Below are 16,961 nucleotides of genomic sequence, written 5' to 3'. Positions count from 1 at the left end.
AGCAATATTATAAGATTCTACGATAGTGCATCAAAATGTGGCAATTAGCGCTAATTGGGCCCATGGTGACAGCACTCCTACCTACCTAACTCATTGGCAGCTTACAACTTTTAAGTACCCCTAATTGTCAAATAACTGATTTGGTCGAGGCGATGGTGGCATTAGATGAGACCATCGCACTATACGATTATTAAACGAATAGATTTCTCTTGCGTTAGTAGTAAATTGAGACTAAGTACGTATCGGTGCGCCCTCTTATTGTTCGATTTTTGGTTTTCTGTTGGAGAAGATAAACCCAGAAAATTTTTAATAATTTTACAATTCGTACTGAACTTAATAAATATTTCTGTTTGTTAAGGTAATTTTTGAAACTAAATATTGTAACGAGTTAAGAATTTAGAACAATTTAAGTGGTTATGTGAGTTCTGACGACCGACTGTTTTCAACATTTTCTTTTTTAATAATTAATAAATTAATTTATTATAACTTTTGATCATATCAAGGAGCAACATTTGAATAATATTACTTAAGATTGCAGTAGCCGGCTCGTGTAGTCTAGACGTTGCCTCAAATGTCTGGGAAAATATTCTAGACAAAAAATTAAAAAAAAAAAAAAAAAATTTAAAAACATTAAAAAAAATTTAAAAAAGTTGAAAAAAATATTTAAAAAAAAAATTTTAATTCAAAAAGAAAATTTAAATTCAAAAAGAAAATTTAAAAAAAAATTAAAAAGAAAATTAAAAAAAAAATTAAAAAGAAAAATTTAAAAAAAATTAAAAAAAATTTAAAAAAAATTTTAAAAATTAAAAAAAAATTAAAAAAATTTAAAAAAAATTTAAAAAAAAATTTAAAAATTAAAAAGAAAAATCTAAAAAAAATTAAAAAAAAATTTAAAGAATTTTTAAAAATTAAAAAAATGAAAAACAAAAAGTAAAAAAAATTAATTTCAAGCCCACGTAACCTCTTTGGAACTAGTGAAATTGATATTCCTAGGTTAGTTATACCTAAAACTAATCAGGTTGGTATCAGAAAAAACTCATCTGAAAGCAAATAGAAATAATGCTCTGTAGGGCAGCTATGTACATAAATATTTCACGTTGATATGTTTGCCTAGGTGCATGTTGATTTATGTGTCTTAAAAATCTTTTAAGCTTTAACTTTTCGCTTTCTCAATGCCTTAAGCAAACAAAAGCACGTACACAATGCATATATAATAGTATGTGTGGTATGTATGTCTCTAGTAGCTATTAAAGTAAACGCACCTAATTTTACCATTAAAGAAACAATAGCTTATGTCAGCGTGTATTATGTAAAAAAATCCCACAAATCCATATATAAATCCTGGCAAACAAACACATACACGCATATGTACATACAAGAGCGGTTATATAAACAATGCTCAACTATATGCATATAGACATAAATGTTTTGTTGTCGGCTGGCTGATTGTATGCCATTATACGCCAAAATGCTAACATTTGTTCTTAATCCGTTCATTGTTTCTGCGCTCTGTGACGAAAGATGACAGCCAACTTGCCAGCTTCAGCTTCCTAGCTACGCGTATGGCTTTGCTATTATATAAGCGTAAATTTATGCATGTATATGTGTGCGTGTATTGATGGTGTTATCCTTTGTACACATACATATGTACTTGTGTGCTATACGCTCATACAACTAATATATTTATGTGCTGAAGAGTTGAAAATTTATTTGTGGTTAGAAAACTGAGTTGACACTTTTGTGCAGGTTAAACTTACAGCACACACACATGCATATATACATATATACATACATACTTATATATGTTATATATTATCTACACACATGCAACTAACTCGATTTTAATTTTGTGTGAAAGTATAATTAAGATTTTGATTAAAAGTCGAAAATTTGATTTACTCTAGTTCGCCACGCATCTATAGAAAGTCTGATTTTTTGTAGAAAAAGTTTTCTTAACTCATTTTATGCCTTAAAGCGTTTTAAAATCAACGATAAGCACAAAAGCGCCAAAAATTAACACACTGCGAAAGGGAAGTACAACATCCATATATAGCAAGCTCGCGGGTTACGAAGCTTATGTGGCTCGCGGGGGCATTTGTTGTGTGCCGTAGTGTAAACGAGTGTCAATAAGCTGGCATAAGGCACGCTTGATACGCGCATTACAACGATGAAGACATTGGTTGCATGGCTTTGACAGCGTGTTGTTTTTGTAATTTTTTTTTTTTTTGCTTTTTTTATATTTATTTGTGTTGCTTTGGTGGGGTTTATGCAGTGTTTTTGTACAAATCCTTGTGATTAATTGTTTTTTCTCACATCAATGAACACAGATTACCGTTAATATGCATGAAAATATTTATACACTTATACATATAGGCCGACATTAATGCCTATTAGGGTGCGTTGTGTTGGGGAAAGGCATTATTTTATATTTATTTCGAAATATGCGTAGTCGAAAAAGTCTTTTCGTATTTCTAATCAAACTTCAACTTATTTTTTTTTATGTGACTGCAACGACATCTATTGACAAAATACGAAAAGGCTTTTTCGACTAAGCAATAATTGTTAAGAAATTAATGCTTTGTCTTATTGGTGAGTTCTGAAAAAAAAAAAAAAATTTAAACAAATATTTTTTTTTTTTATTTATATTATATTGTTACTTAAAATGCAAAATTTCATAAGTGTACAGGCGAAGGATAAACGATTAATAGAAGCATCTCATTTTGCAACAATATTTGAGTTTCGCTTATAAAATGGTTTTATCGATATATATCTGGGAGTGGAAGCTTGAAATTTTACGATATGATATATGTATATGGGGTAGTCGAAAAAGTCTTTTCGTATTTCTAATCAAATTTCAACCATCAGTGTAAACCTTTTATGGTTTCTCGGCGAAAAACTGCGACAAGTAATTTTCACAGGCTTCACTTGAAGCCAACTTTACTTTATTTAGGGAGTTCTGCGTCGACCGAAACAAATAGTAGTCCGATGTTGTAAGGCTATATGGTGGACGCATCAAAACTTCCCAGCCAAGCTCTTCCAGTTTTTGCCGAGTCTAGCGGTGTCCTTATGGAAGACGACGTCCTTTCTGTTGATCAATTCTGGCCGTTTTTTCGATTGCTTGCTTCAATCTCATCAGTTATTGACAGTAATATCAATCGTTCGATCAGGCTGGAGCAGCTCAAACAACTTCCAAACACTCAGCATAACCTTTCGAGGCGTCAATCCTGGCTTAGCGACCATTTGTTGAGCCTCGCTTAGACCATGATCCGTTTCGCACATTATTGTTGTATTTGATCCACTTTTCGTCTCCTGTTACCATTCGCTTCCGAAATGGTTCGATTTCATTTCGTTTCAGCAAAGAATCGCAGATGTTAATTAGGTCCATTACCCAAACAGCGAGCTTCTTTTTATAGCCAGCTTTTTTTTTTTAAATAGTTCAAAACCATTTAATGATGAATGTCAAGCTCCTTGGTGCTGCCATGGCTTCATATGTGGCAGTCCTGGTCAATATTTTCCATAATTTCATCGACTTTTTCAATGCTCTGGTCGGCGAAGTGCATCTTTCGCATTGAAATTTCCAGAAGAGAAGAGTGGTTAGTGAGATTTTTCCGTTTTGAGAAAATCGCGTTCATAGTTTTGCGAGCCGATTACAATAATGTTCTCGGTGCATACGGTGGCGGATCTGAATTGCTTAATAGCACTTCCAGCCTTCCATTTGACAGCGGCATTCGCGCTCATTTCCATTGGGCTCTTGGAACCACACCAATGCGGTTCCGGACCACATCAGAAAATGATTCGGTCTTCGATTTTTTGACGGCTTAGCCTCTTCAGCTAACATGACTCCTTTCTCAGGAAGTAGGCAGCATGTCGATTCGCCGCATACGTTACCTTCGATTGGTCAGCGAACTTAAAACTAAGCTATTCCCTGGCAGTTCCAGCAGCAATACTTCTAGTATTTCCCTTCACTCCCTGCTTAGCAGGCATGCTTTGGCTACAGGATTTGGTTCCTGCTGCCGCTAGTGTTGTTGTCTTCCTGGAGCCAGTCTTAGCTTCAACTCCCTTGCTAGCCTTTGCACCTAGACCAAGCTTCGCTCTTGTCTCTGTGTTCGCTGCTTTGAGATCGTTGTTGTTGTTGTAGCGGCATAAAACATTTCTAAAGTAATTTCGAGGAATCGTGCCGAGTTGGCAGTCCTTGGCCGGATAAAAATTCCGTCCGTTCCGGTTACTTAGACTCGACTGTCGTGGGAACGGGCTGCTTCGAGGGCGCTCCAAACGCTGCCTTATTCTGGGAACGACTAGTTTACTCCGGCTTTTTAACAAGAGATCCGAACTGCTTTAAATCTTCATTATTTTGGACCCACGCGTGCAGGGCAGTGTAATCCCTGCTACGCAAGTTAGGCTATCTTATTACAGAGGGCGCCAGGTATCGTAAGCGCCGTTCGAGCCCAGCCAGGTTGATCCTCGGCTCCGGTGGCAAGACGCCTTGATTCAGCCCTCGCTGTACCCCCAATCATAGAAGCAATCTCCATGTGTAGAGTATTTGATTATTATTATTATTTTCTTTTTATTTTTTTATTTTATTTTTTTTACTTTTTTTTATTTTTTTTTATTTGTCTAAACTCAATGACCCACCCTTAAGAAAGCTTTTTACCTAATTGATTTTTCTACCTATCGTTCGACGACTAACTGACTAATTCCTTCGATAAGCCTGTGCAGTCTGGGCATCGTCACAGCCTAATGTGTGTATGTATAACATGCGCACAAACACACAAACACAGGGACAGAAAAATACATTAAACGCACAATTTGGGCTGACTGTCAAACACAAAACATAACCTATTTGCATACCGTTTTAGTATGCGTGTCCGCGCGCGACGTTATGTATGTTTGTGTGCATTTGACAAAGCTGACAACGGTTAGTCTGTCAGTGTGGATTGCCTTGTCTTCTTCAAATGTAACCCTTTTCTCGAGTGGAGCTTCGAGTGGTTCGGAGCTCAACGTACAAGTTTGCTTAACTCTTCGCCTACTTTTCGAGGCAGTACAACTGTAGTTTATACATACATATACATATGTATGTGTGTATTTGTGTGTAGGTGCACCACATGCCTGCTCACATTAATAGAGCTGTACAGACAGCTGTTTTTGAGCATATTATAAATCATCTAATATTTGTTTAAATGCCAGCATTACAGTCAAATAAACATCCATAATAATGACTGCAGTGTAACCACCAACTGACACAACTGACATTTGTTTACCCACATACACACATACATGTGTGTGTCACACATATATATATACATAAACACCCATGTAACTATGAGTAATGGCTGGCATCTTAGTACATCCTTTTCGGTTGACTTTCATTTGATTAGGTGTACCCACAGGCATGAGCACGTGATTAAAGGTTTTGGTCGAGATTAGCTTGCGGGCTGTGCGTAGGGTATAATTTGTAATTATGGCAGCAGTTCTTATAAGTATCTTTATAGGAGTATAACTCTCTAATACGGATTCCAGGCGTATCCGCGCGCTGTGCTTAATTTGCTCACCGTCTAATGTTAAAAGGTAACAGTCGCAGGGGCTAAGCCGATGTGTGTATTAAGCTTACACGATCCACATTTGTCAACAGAGCATTTATACGCATCCATTATAAAAACCGACAGCAATTACAAGCTCAACGGATTATCAAAACACGAAAAAACGTAAACTTCGGCTTCGATGAAGCTTTGATACCCTTCACATATGCATTTTTTAAAGCATAATACACCCGTTTATGCCTTAAAAAGATCTTAATCTTGATTTTAATCGGTCAGTTTATATGGAAACTAAGAGTATATGTTATACTGGTCCGATGGGATCATTTTTTATAGAATAACATTTTGCCTTAGACAAGCAGACACCTCATCAAATAAAAAAGTTTTGCATTTAAGCACTTGATTTGTTCAGTTTGTGTGACAGCTAATGTTATAGTTGTGCGATCTGCACAATTTCTGCTGAGATTGCACCGCTGCTCTGGACAATAAGTTATGACTAAGTTCGTAAAGAGATCTCGTCAAATGACAAAGTCTTCCCTACAAGCACTTCATTCCGATAATTCAGTTTGTATGACAGCTATTTGCTATAGTGATCTGATATCGACAATTGGGAGCGACAATGGACGAGAAAATTATTGGACTTAAACTTCCGTTTTCGAGCATAGTTAAATATATATGAGTCTGTACAAACATTACGCTTGAAACGATTACAGATTTTCCTCTGGGATAACCTATGTATATACTTAACCTATTCAAAGAAAGTTCCGCCAGTTTTGAGGTAGAGCTGTCCGCATCTTTTAGTATTTGAACTTCTTTAACAACATAATTTCACTGTTTTATGTTTTCCACTTTGAAATCAGGTTCTTATAGATTTGCAGTTTTATTATCGAGTTTGTTTCTTATGTTTTTATATGAATCCTCTAAAGACAAATTAGTTTATAGAAAAAGTGGCCTATAAAAATTTGGAATCTATTGAACATTCTCCTTGGCAATCTAGCAATAATCCACGAACGAAATGATTTAATAAAGTGTTTTTGAGCTTCTGCTGAAATTCTCATAACATAACCGTCTACATTTCAACCGCGAAATAAAATTGGCTCGAAATTTTCAATAATTGCGATAAAGTGTGACTATAAATATTACGTAGACGAAGGTCCTAGTGAAAATTATGATCCATTTACATAGTTTGTCATCTTCTGTTAATTAACCCTTAGATATTGACGAAACGAACGAGGCATAGACTTTAGGAAAGTAGATTTGTGGAAATTAAAAATAACTGTATATACTATAGTACATGAGTTTTATGTAGAAGCAATGATATGGAGAGTGCTTATAGAAAGGGTAATCCATTTCGAGGTTCCCTACTTTTTTGAAGAAAAAACACAGAGACTTCAAATTTAATGGGGAATGTTTATTATCACTCAAAAGAACATTCTTTGCCGTTTATTTTTTAAAGATTATCTATTTCAAATGTTGGCCACTGCTACGTCTGAGTTGGTCCATCCGTTGAGTCCAATTTTTAATAACTCGTTCGAGCATTTCGACTGGTAATTGGCGAATGACATGCGTGATTTTTGGCTCCAAGACCTGAATCCAAGCGAGATTGTCTGCATAGACTTTAGACTTTACATATCTCCACAGGAAAAAGCTTAAAGGTGTGATATCATTCGATCTTTGTGGCCAATCGACCGGTCCAAAACGTGAAATTATCTGCTCACCGAAGTGTTCTCTCAATAAATCCACTGATTGATGCGATGTGTGGGAAGTGGCGCCGTCTTGTTGAAACCAAATGTCGCCGAGATCAAGAGCTTCAATTTCAGGCATCAAATAGTCGGTTATCATGGCACGATAACGGTCGCCATTGATGGTTACGTTCTCACCGGCATAATTTTTAGAAAAATATGGACCGATGATTCCACCAGAAACCACACCAACCCTAAATTGAATGCTGTGTCTCAAGATGGGTGATGATGTTGCGAATAGTACGCTCAGTAGGCCGAGTAGTCGTAAGTCTTTCCGTGACGATAACATGAAAGCTTGACACGATTCACGCGGGATATGTCAAAAAAAAGGCTATTGAAAAAAGTACCTCTACTTGGTTCACCCGTTAGAAGACTTTATTTCCTAACAGGTTTGAATTGTTATGGTGGGGTATTTTTTCGGAGAAAAATTTCCATAGTAATGTACAGCTGCGAGCAATGAAATGGTAGGGGACTACTATGACTTTTTTGTTTTCAAAAAATATCTCCCTTCTGCTACTTTTAGTTTTTCCGAAAATCGAAATAAACCGTTTTTACACCTAAAAACTCAACCACTGACCTACCTATTCATTTCCTGACCACAGATTGCCCATACACTATTTTTCCTTTCATTTTTGTTATATGTATGTATTCTTTTACTTTTCCAATGAGAGTTTGATCCAAGTTCGCCAGCTATTTCAGCTGCGTTATATACTAGGCTTAAAATGAGCAACAATATTGCACAAAAGGATTTAGAAATTATCTGGCATTTGACGATTGACAAAATAAATCAACTTAGCTGCCACTGGCGGCGATTCTTTCGCTTGCTTTCTTTGTAAAGGAAGAAAACGCATTATCCGTCATTTGCTGCGTCTTTGTTGTTTTTCCACTGTTTCTTCAATCAACAGCTGCATTGCATCAGCAATGCATCAGAGCATCGCTCAACACACACACACACACATACATGCAAACTACACTCATACACGTGCATACAGGCCGAAAGAGCGCGCACATAGCACGACTAACCTACCACTGGCGCGTGCGACAAACAGACACACACACATGCGTGCTTTGGTAGCAAACACAGGTGCTGCCAGCACAGAGCTAACTGTAAGCAGTGGCTGTTCCCAGTATTATGCCACAACAACATATGCAACAACGTGCAATTTGACGCTGTGACTCCGAAGAGTAGAAACACACATTAGAAAAACTCTTAGCACCACCCCGAGCAAGAGTGAGGAGAGCTTGAAAGCTCAACGACAGCAACAACAGCAATGTGGCAGGAAACAGCGCGCACGCAAGAGGACACAAATATTGTATCTTAAATGGCGATGCTGGCAGAGCAACGAATTCAGTTGCTCGCGACAAACGAAAGGAAGCTAACGAAGCGCCGTGCCAAGCGGAGTGTCAGCTGAGCCAGCTAGCAGAGCAGTGTTCAAAGAAATTCATGTTTGGTGAGCAAGAAACAAACAAAATAAAAAAGCAAAATAGTTGTAGCATGCAACAACAACAGCAAGAAATTTATTAGCAACACTAGCAAAAGTGGAGTGAAGCAAAAACAACAAGTAACAAAAGCAGCGAGAGTGTAGCAAAAAACAACAAATAAATAAACAAAAATAAAGCAACAACAAGTTAGGCAGCCAGCGTAAAGAAACAAAAATTAATAACCGAAAATAGGGCAACAACAAAAAGTAATAAGCAAAAATAAAGCAACAAAAAAAATTTACTTGCAAAAATAAAACAACAACAAAAAATATATGTACTTGCGAAAATAAAACAACAACAAAAATTTACTTGCGAAAATAAAGCAACAACAAAAATTAAACAACAACAAAAATTCACTTGCTAAATTAAAACAACAACAACAAAAATTTACTTGCAAAAAATAAAACAACAACAACAATTAACAAGCAACAACAACAATTTACTTGCAAAAAAATAAAGCAACAACAAAAATTAACAAGCGAAAATACAATTATAACAGCAGCAGGCTAGCGAATACAACAAGAACAACAACATAGGTGCAGCAAAGGTGAAAATAATACGGTGAAAATTGTAAAATGAGAATAACGGAAATTGAGGCAAATTAAAAACTGCTCTGAAATTTTCGCGAAACTCGTAGTAATTGGTACGGCGCACTAAAGCGTAAATTAGAAAAAATTATGAAAAATATTTATGTACATCAATGATGAAAGTAGTAATTTACGCGAAAAAGTTCACACAAAGTGAAGAAGTTACCTTAGCGCTACACACATACACCCACACACATACGCACACAGCTAGCAACATTTCGACACAGTGACACGGCGCGTGTGAGCGAGTCGACCGATGTGCGAGCGAGTGAGTGGGCGGGTGACTGAGTGACAGCGTGCCACATTGGCCGTGTACGCGCACACCAAACAGGTGGGAGGGGGGTGCGGCAGGGGACTGACAACGACTACAACTGATGCGTGATTTATGGGTGCTGTGCTGCGTTGAAACCACTACTTGAAGTTGCAAAACACCAACAACAACAACAAGTTATACAAACTATAAAAGAGAGACAAACAAAAAAGCAAAAATAAAAAATATGATTAATAAAAACGGAGACTGAGTGCTGCAAAACGGTCTTACGTTGGCAAAGTTGGCAGTGAAAGACGAAGAAGACACACGAAAGCAGCAGCCAGCAGCCAGAGGGCAGCAGGCGGTGACTGCATTTCGCCAAGAGCGGCGCAGCCAAGTGTTAAGTTGAAATTCCAACTCATGAATGAATGAATTTGTATGTTGCCTACACACAGGCGCACAACTGGTACGCATAGCGTACATTTCTATGTGTGTGCATATAAATATTCGCGTGTGTGTATATGTATGTATATTTGTGTGTGTGTATATATGTTGATGTGCTTGCGCGCTATTGTGCCTGAAAGGCGACATGAAAAGGCAATGGGTTATACAAGTTGTTTGCATACAAAGCGAACGAGCGCAGGAGCAAGCAGAGCGTGTGCAAGGCAAAAAAAAAGAAACCTGCTGCAAAAACAATAACAATAACAACCACAAGTAGTGTAATAACAACAAAGCCACGACTAAGTGAGACATAAAGCATAAAAAGACACAAGCGCCAAGCCAAACAAATCAACGACAGCAGCAGCAGCAGTGCCGTGGTGCGCCTTGAAGTATGCAATGCAAAGGAAAAAAAAACACACAGGACTGGCAAGAAAAAATGCAAAGACAACTTGAGCGCTCAACTTAATGACAACACAATGCCGATTTAATTGACAAGTTTTATGTGCTTTGGCAACAACAACAATGACAAGAACAAAAATAATAACAAAAACATGAGCAGGGACAAGAGCACGCCGTAGAAATTGCGGAAATAAGTAAATTAAATATGTACACAAAACCATTGTGGTTTTGCCAGGGTCCGCGCCAGCTTGCATACACACGCACACACACACAGGCATACAAACCCATTATACATTGCTGCGCATTCGTTTAGGCTGGCAAGAGCGCAAAATTTTACTGCTGCAAAAATAATAATCATAATAAAATAACAATAAACAGTGAGTAGTGTAGCTTTGCGAGCGCTTAAGTCGGCGTGTGGGCACTCTGCGTTGGAAAAAGGTTGCATTTACGCTTACTTATATACTTTTATATGTAGATATGTATGTACATATATGTGTGGTTGTTGTTGTTGTGTGTGTGTGTGTGTGTTTGCGCATATTTAGACTGCTTTGTTGCGCCAATAAGTAAACAAACACAAACAAACAAACAATTTAGCACAAAAGCAGCAGCATAACAAGCTTAACACTTAAGCTATACATAATTTATCTTCAAGTGCCTATGTCATCGTGTGTTTAACAAGCGCAAAACAAAGGCTGCCGCACCACTGGGAGGAATTAATAAAACGCTACAAAATCATTTACGACAAGCTTTGGTGTAATAAAAAAAATTACTGAAAAAGGCTTTTGTGCTGCTTTTGCCAGTGACAGTGTGTTTGTGTGTGTGCAATAAAATGTTGCGTGTATGCTTGTGCAGCATGAGTATGTATCAATGCAAATAAGCTGAGTACTTAAGCGTTTAATTTTTGTTATTAAAATTTAATTATTATTGCTTAATTTAATTTTTTAAATATTTTTTTATTGAATTTAAACTTTTTCAGCATATTTGTGGAAAATAATTTTTTTTGGATTGAAAAAATTTTTTTTTTAATATTAATATTTTTTTATTAAATTAAATTAATAAAACTTTTTTTAGCATATTGGTCCAAAATATTTTGCTTTCGATTGAAAAAATATTTTTTTAATATTTTTTTTTTTTATTAAATTTAAACTTTTTTCAGCCAAAAAATATTCCAAAATATTTTGCGTTCGATTGAAAAAAAAAAGTCTGAAATTCTGAAAAATGTTTTTTTTAATATTTTTTTTTTGTTATTGAATTGAAACTTTTTGCAGCATATTTGTGGAAAATATTTTTTTTATTGAAAATGATAATTTTCAAAAAATACTATACGCTCAATCGATTTTCGCCACATTATTTTTCTTTGGTAAAAAATTTTTAATTTTTTATATTCTTGCAACATGTTGCTACGGAGTAGAATAGTTTTGTTAACCTAACGGTTGTACGTATCACCTAAAACTAGGAAACGAGTTGAAATCCGGGTGACTGTCTGTCCATCCGTCCGTCGGTCCATCAATCCGTCCGTCCATCCATCCATCCGTGCAAGCTGTAACTTAAGTAAAAATTGAGATTTCTTGTTGAAACTTCGTATGCCTGTTTCTCAGCAAAAATAATCAAGAGTTCGTAGAGGGGCGTAATCGTATCACTGCCACACCTACTTCTCAACTCGATTTTGAATTGCATCTGCTTCTTTCCTTTCGAGTGTACAAATCAATAAACTATTAATATAACAGGATAAAACTTTGAACGAATCAAAAAAAATTCTCCAAATCTAACGAAAACTGTGCAAGCCCCAAGGTTCCGAATATTTGGACACCGATATTTATTGCTGAATTGTAAACGTAAATGTGGGTCAATATGTCCAAATATTGTCAGGTTTATAATTGAATTTCAGCGAGAATCCATTCCTGATAGTAGCATGTCTGTGTGCTACAAATGGGTTGAATGGGGTCAATACTTTCCTTAGCTCCCATATATCTAATTTAAAGATTTTCGAACTTCCGAGTGAGTTTTGAGCAGTGAGTTGATAAAGTGAATTCAGTAAAAGATCAAAATAATAATTTTTCTTATTTTTGTTTTTTGGCAAATTGAGACCCTCGCACCGCGTTTCTGATAGTTAAAAATCTTTATTAAAATAAATAATCTGCATTTTAGAGGGCAAAGTTGAGATAATTATATTTTTGTAGATGGTTGCATTATGAGGTAAGCCATCTTGAGCACTCAAAAATACCTAACTTTTACTATTTATTCGAAGGAGCAATAAAAAGTTTCGAATTTCTCTCTATCAGCCTTGATTGAACAATAATTTTAGTGTTTAGAAAATGTATATGACAATTGTAATGCAATTTACGAGCGACGGTGATTCGAGAAACTCTTCTATTTAAAAAAAAAATAAAAACTAGAAAAACGTTAACTTCGGCTGCACCGAAGCTAATATACCCTTCACAGGTGCATTTCTTTTAGTAACTATGTGTCCAGTTTGTATGGCAGCTATATGCTATAGTTAACCGATCTCAACAATTTCTTCGGAGATTGTATTATTACCTTAAGCAGCAAACCATGTCAAATTTCGTGAAGATATCACGTCAAATGCGAAAGTTTTCCATACAAGCCCTTGATTTCGATCGTTCGGTTTGTATGGCAGCTATATGCTATAGTAAGCCGATCTGAACAATTTCTTCGGAGATTACATTGTTGCCTTAGAAAATAATCTATACCAAATTTCGTGAATATATCTTGTCAAATGCAAAAGTTTTCCATACAAGCCCTTGATTTCGATCGTTCAGTTTGTATGGCAGCTATATGTTATAGTGGTTCGATATCGGCAGTTCCGACAAATGAGCAGCTTCTTGAAGAGAAAATGATGTTTGCAAAATTTCATCTTAAAAACTGAGGGACTAGTTCGTATATATATGTACAGACAGACGGACAGACGGACAGACAGACAGACGGACATGGCTAAATCGACTCAGCTCAACATACTGATCATTATATATATACTTTATAGAGTCTCCGACGCTTCCTTCTGGGTGTTACAAACTTCGTTACAAACTTAATATACCCTGTTCAGGGTATAAATATGATTTTTACAAATCAAATACATGTCTATCAGGGTATAATAAAATTAAAACTGAAAACTCTACATCATGCTAGTACTTTAGTACTTAACAACAATTTTTTGCAAATGTTGGATTTTTATATAAAAAAATGTTTGTCCAAAAAATTAGCAATAAAATCGTAAAAGAGAAAGTAGTAATAATAACAAAAAATCGCACGTATTTGATTTGGCAAGATATCATCACAAAATTATGCATAGATTATTGCCCAAGGACCCTATTTTTTATAGTAGGAGGTAGCATCGAAAGCCGGAGTACGGGACTTTAATCCGCTAAACCTAACCTACTCCCATCTCATGTTCCTTCTACGGGATCACTGGACTAAGTATTACTTCATGTGAGAGAAGAAGGCATTTAAGTTTCCTCTATCGTATGGACTAACTGTCGCCTAATAAATATGTTCTAAATGTCTCAATCTTATTAAAATTAAAGCTGCCGCTTCGCTGACAGCTATCCATTTTACAGAGGACTCGCACATAAATGCTTGAAAACCAAGGGCAATGATAGCGTACGCATTCAAAGTCTTCTATACACTCTGTACACATCGGACAATATGGAATAAAGTCAGCTTCTTAGCTTCTAAAACACCCATGTCCACTGAGTATTTGGTACAGGTGGAAATCCAGGTTCCCATGTTGTCTATCTATCCACGAATGTATGTCCGGAATCAGCCTGTGAGTCCACCGTTCTTTGCAAGTAGTTTGCTACCGTTACAGCCTGTGTTGTGATGTTTTTGATTCTCTCCTCTCTTTTTGCTGCTGTAGCGTCTCTGATAAGTTGCATATTTGCGCGAATACGTCGCTCTGGATGTCAATCGGCGCCATACTGGCTAATACCTTAACAGCGTGGTTTAATATGGTTCGGAAACCGCTATATATATAAGAAAGGCTGTGCACTGCGTAAATTGTTCTAGCATATGATTTTATGTCTGGGGCCTGTATCCATATTGGAGCCGCATACAATATAACTGATCCTCATTAGCGTAACTATTAAAAATCGACGTCTGGAACCTAACCAGCCTTTATTTTCAAAGTGCTTCTTAAATTTGAGTTTTGTGTCCACTATTACACCAAGATACTTGAATTATGGCTGTGAAATAATCTCACTTTCTCCTATGGTGAGCGTTATCTTTTCTTCAATTTTCTGCAGCTTATGAGCAAGACTTCTGTTTTCTGCTCAACCAGCCCTAGACTCATGGTAGCAAACCATTTATGCAGCCATTGCATTTGATCCGGAGATCATCCAGATGTTTAGCCACTGCTACCAGTGTCCTATCTTGGTCATCCGAATAAGCGATTGTTTTCACATTTTCTGGTCAACGATTTGGTTTGGCAATGATGAAATGGTTTAGATCGCATCACTATAGCATGTGCCATACAAAATGGCCGTTCGAAATCAATTTCATCTAAGAAATATTTTGTTTTTGTGTTAGATATAAAAGCTTCTGTGCAACCCGTTACCTACGATTTTATCTTATTTTATAAAATTTCCTCTTGATTGCACAATTGCGTTCGACGAAAGTATTTATCTTTATATAAATACGTACATATACGTGATTCCAAGTACTTCAATATAATTACTGTAGAATTTATCGCAATGCAAGACTCTGTTCATTGTTTTAATTTGCTTTCATAACTTTCACTTGCATGATGCTGCCAATTGAGCGTGTTTTTGGCAAGTGAAATCTTATTTTTCAACATTTATACAACACACGAGATTAACTTACTTGCACCTACATAACCACACCTACATACGTATGTATGTACATGTCTTGGAATATTTTCACCTATGTAGAATCATACCTACAAGCAACACTGACTTTATGCCGAGCTATGCATATACTATACATATGTGTGTATATATGTATGAATGTGTACGTATGTATGTATATATGTTTGTGTGTATGTCTGTTGGTTTATTGTCTGCAATCGAAATGTTTGCTTTCAACTAGTGCTTACGTACTTACATTTGCCTCTTTGTATTTGTATACACAAGTGAATGTGTGTGTGTTTGCCTTTTGCGTTTGCGGGTCTGCACCCTGCACAATAGAAAGTTCAAGGAAGTTCTGCAATAAGCAGGAAGTAAGGACATTGCAGTGTACTTAAAGTTTAATGAGGTGCAAATGAAAGCGAGTGCTTTGAGTAATATTTGATTTGTAAGGCAACAGAAAAATACAACAACAACAAAAACCAAAACATGAAAAGGCAATGCGAGTCCGAGTAAGTCGGAGGTGGCGAAGTGAAAGAAAGATTAAGTAACAATTTTATGTTGTTTTTCTATCTACATATATATCCATATTTTATCGCCTTTTATACTTTAATATTAATGCAAAAATATAGGGGAACGCCTGGTATATATGTATGTATACGAAGAAGTATATATTTCTTTATTTAAATATGCATTTGTTTGCATAGGAAACTAAAAAGTGGGGATCCAACTTTCCGTTTGTCTTTGCAATTCAAACTTCGAGCAGAAATTTATACAGACCGAATAAATATGGAAGGACAAAGTATGGGCGAAAGCGATACATATTAATGTATATAATCGGAACGTTTTAAAAACAAGTGGTTAATCCAATAATAATAGAAATATATTCAATAATTTTGCATTTAAAATCTTATTTCCTTACCCTTCTCATTTTTGTGACGTCCATTTTGATTTAAGTGGTAATATCCACTGGCATTTCAAAAAGTACCGTCTGCCATTAGGGATGATGTGATTTTGACCCATTCCCACGACAGTTGGGTCTAAGTGACCGGAACGGACTCGGATTTATATCCGCCCAACGACTGTCAACCTGGGACCATTCCTCTAAATTACCACGGTAACGTTCCTGGCGCTACAACAATAACAACAACAACGTGATTTTGACAGCTTGTGGTGACCATATTTGTTTGTGGATTTCTGTTAAGTTTTGTATTTTTTTTGTCTTTTTTTCCGAGCGGGAGTCTTCCAAAGATGTTGTCGTCTGTATTGGCCACCGCTTTCATGATCACGCCCAGTTAGTATTACCTAACTTTACTGGACTTGCGGAAAAGAACGCCTACGTAATAAGGCCTTAACTCCGACGGATTTAGCTTGTATTTGGACCAGCGGGACCGCTGTTAGGTATTACCTCGCAAAACCCAGCTGTGCAAAAATGTCTCTTCACAAACTCCCTGCTTGTTTATTCCGGTCTTAAGCTTCTCCATTGCCATTCTCTTATACTGAGTTCTTGGATCGCTATTGCGGCCCCTCTTTCATTGTCTGTGGAGGTATTCCCTGAAACAGCCATGACCCGTCAAGAATTGCGTCAGATAAAAGTCTGTCTCCCCATGTTGTCTTTCAATCCAACCTCGTACATTCTTAATGTGCCTATTCGTCGTCATTGTCTTTGCCACTCTTCAAGGCTCGCCTGTCTCTCCTTTTTTCGCTCG

General features: G+C 36.5%; 1 protein-coding gene across 7 annotated transcripts in view; it reads left to right on the top strand.

Annotated features, from left to right (window-relative positions):
• The window catches only part of LOC126755587 (uncharacterized), a 99,744-nt gene that overhangs the window by 65,171 nt on the left and 17,612 nt on the right, over positions 1-16,961 (top strand). For 3 of the 7 annotated variants that reach the window (XM_050468275.1, XM_050468269.1, XM_050468276.1), the window contains exon 1: positions 8,630-9,319. The exons of 1 other annotated variant lie outside the window; for it this stretch is intronic. The gene's annotated coding sequence lies outside the window, so the exon portion shown is untranslated. Of the gene's footprint in view, positions 1-8,629; positions 9,402-16,961 lie in introns of those variants that run through there. 3 more of the 7 variants (XM_050468271.1, XM_050468270.1, XM_050468273.1) reach the window with 3 other exon arrangements.

This window comes from Bactrocera neohumeralis, chromosome 4 (assembly GCF_024586455.1).
Source record: "Bactrocera neohumeralis isolate Rockhampton chromosome 4, APGP_CSIRO_Bneo_wtdbg2-racon-allhic-juicebox.fasta_v2, whole genome shotgun sequence".
In the NCBI taxonomy this organism is placed as follows: Eukaryota; Metazoa; Arthropoda; class Insecta; order Diptera; family Tephritidae; genus Bactrocera; species Bactrocera neohumeralis.
Note: the sequence above shows the minus strand (reverse complement) of the source record. Positions and strands in the feature narration are given on the sequence as shown.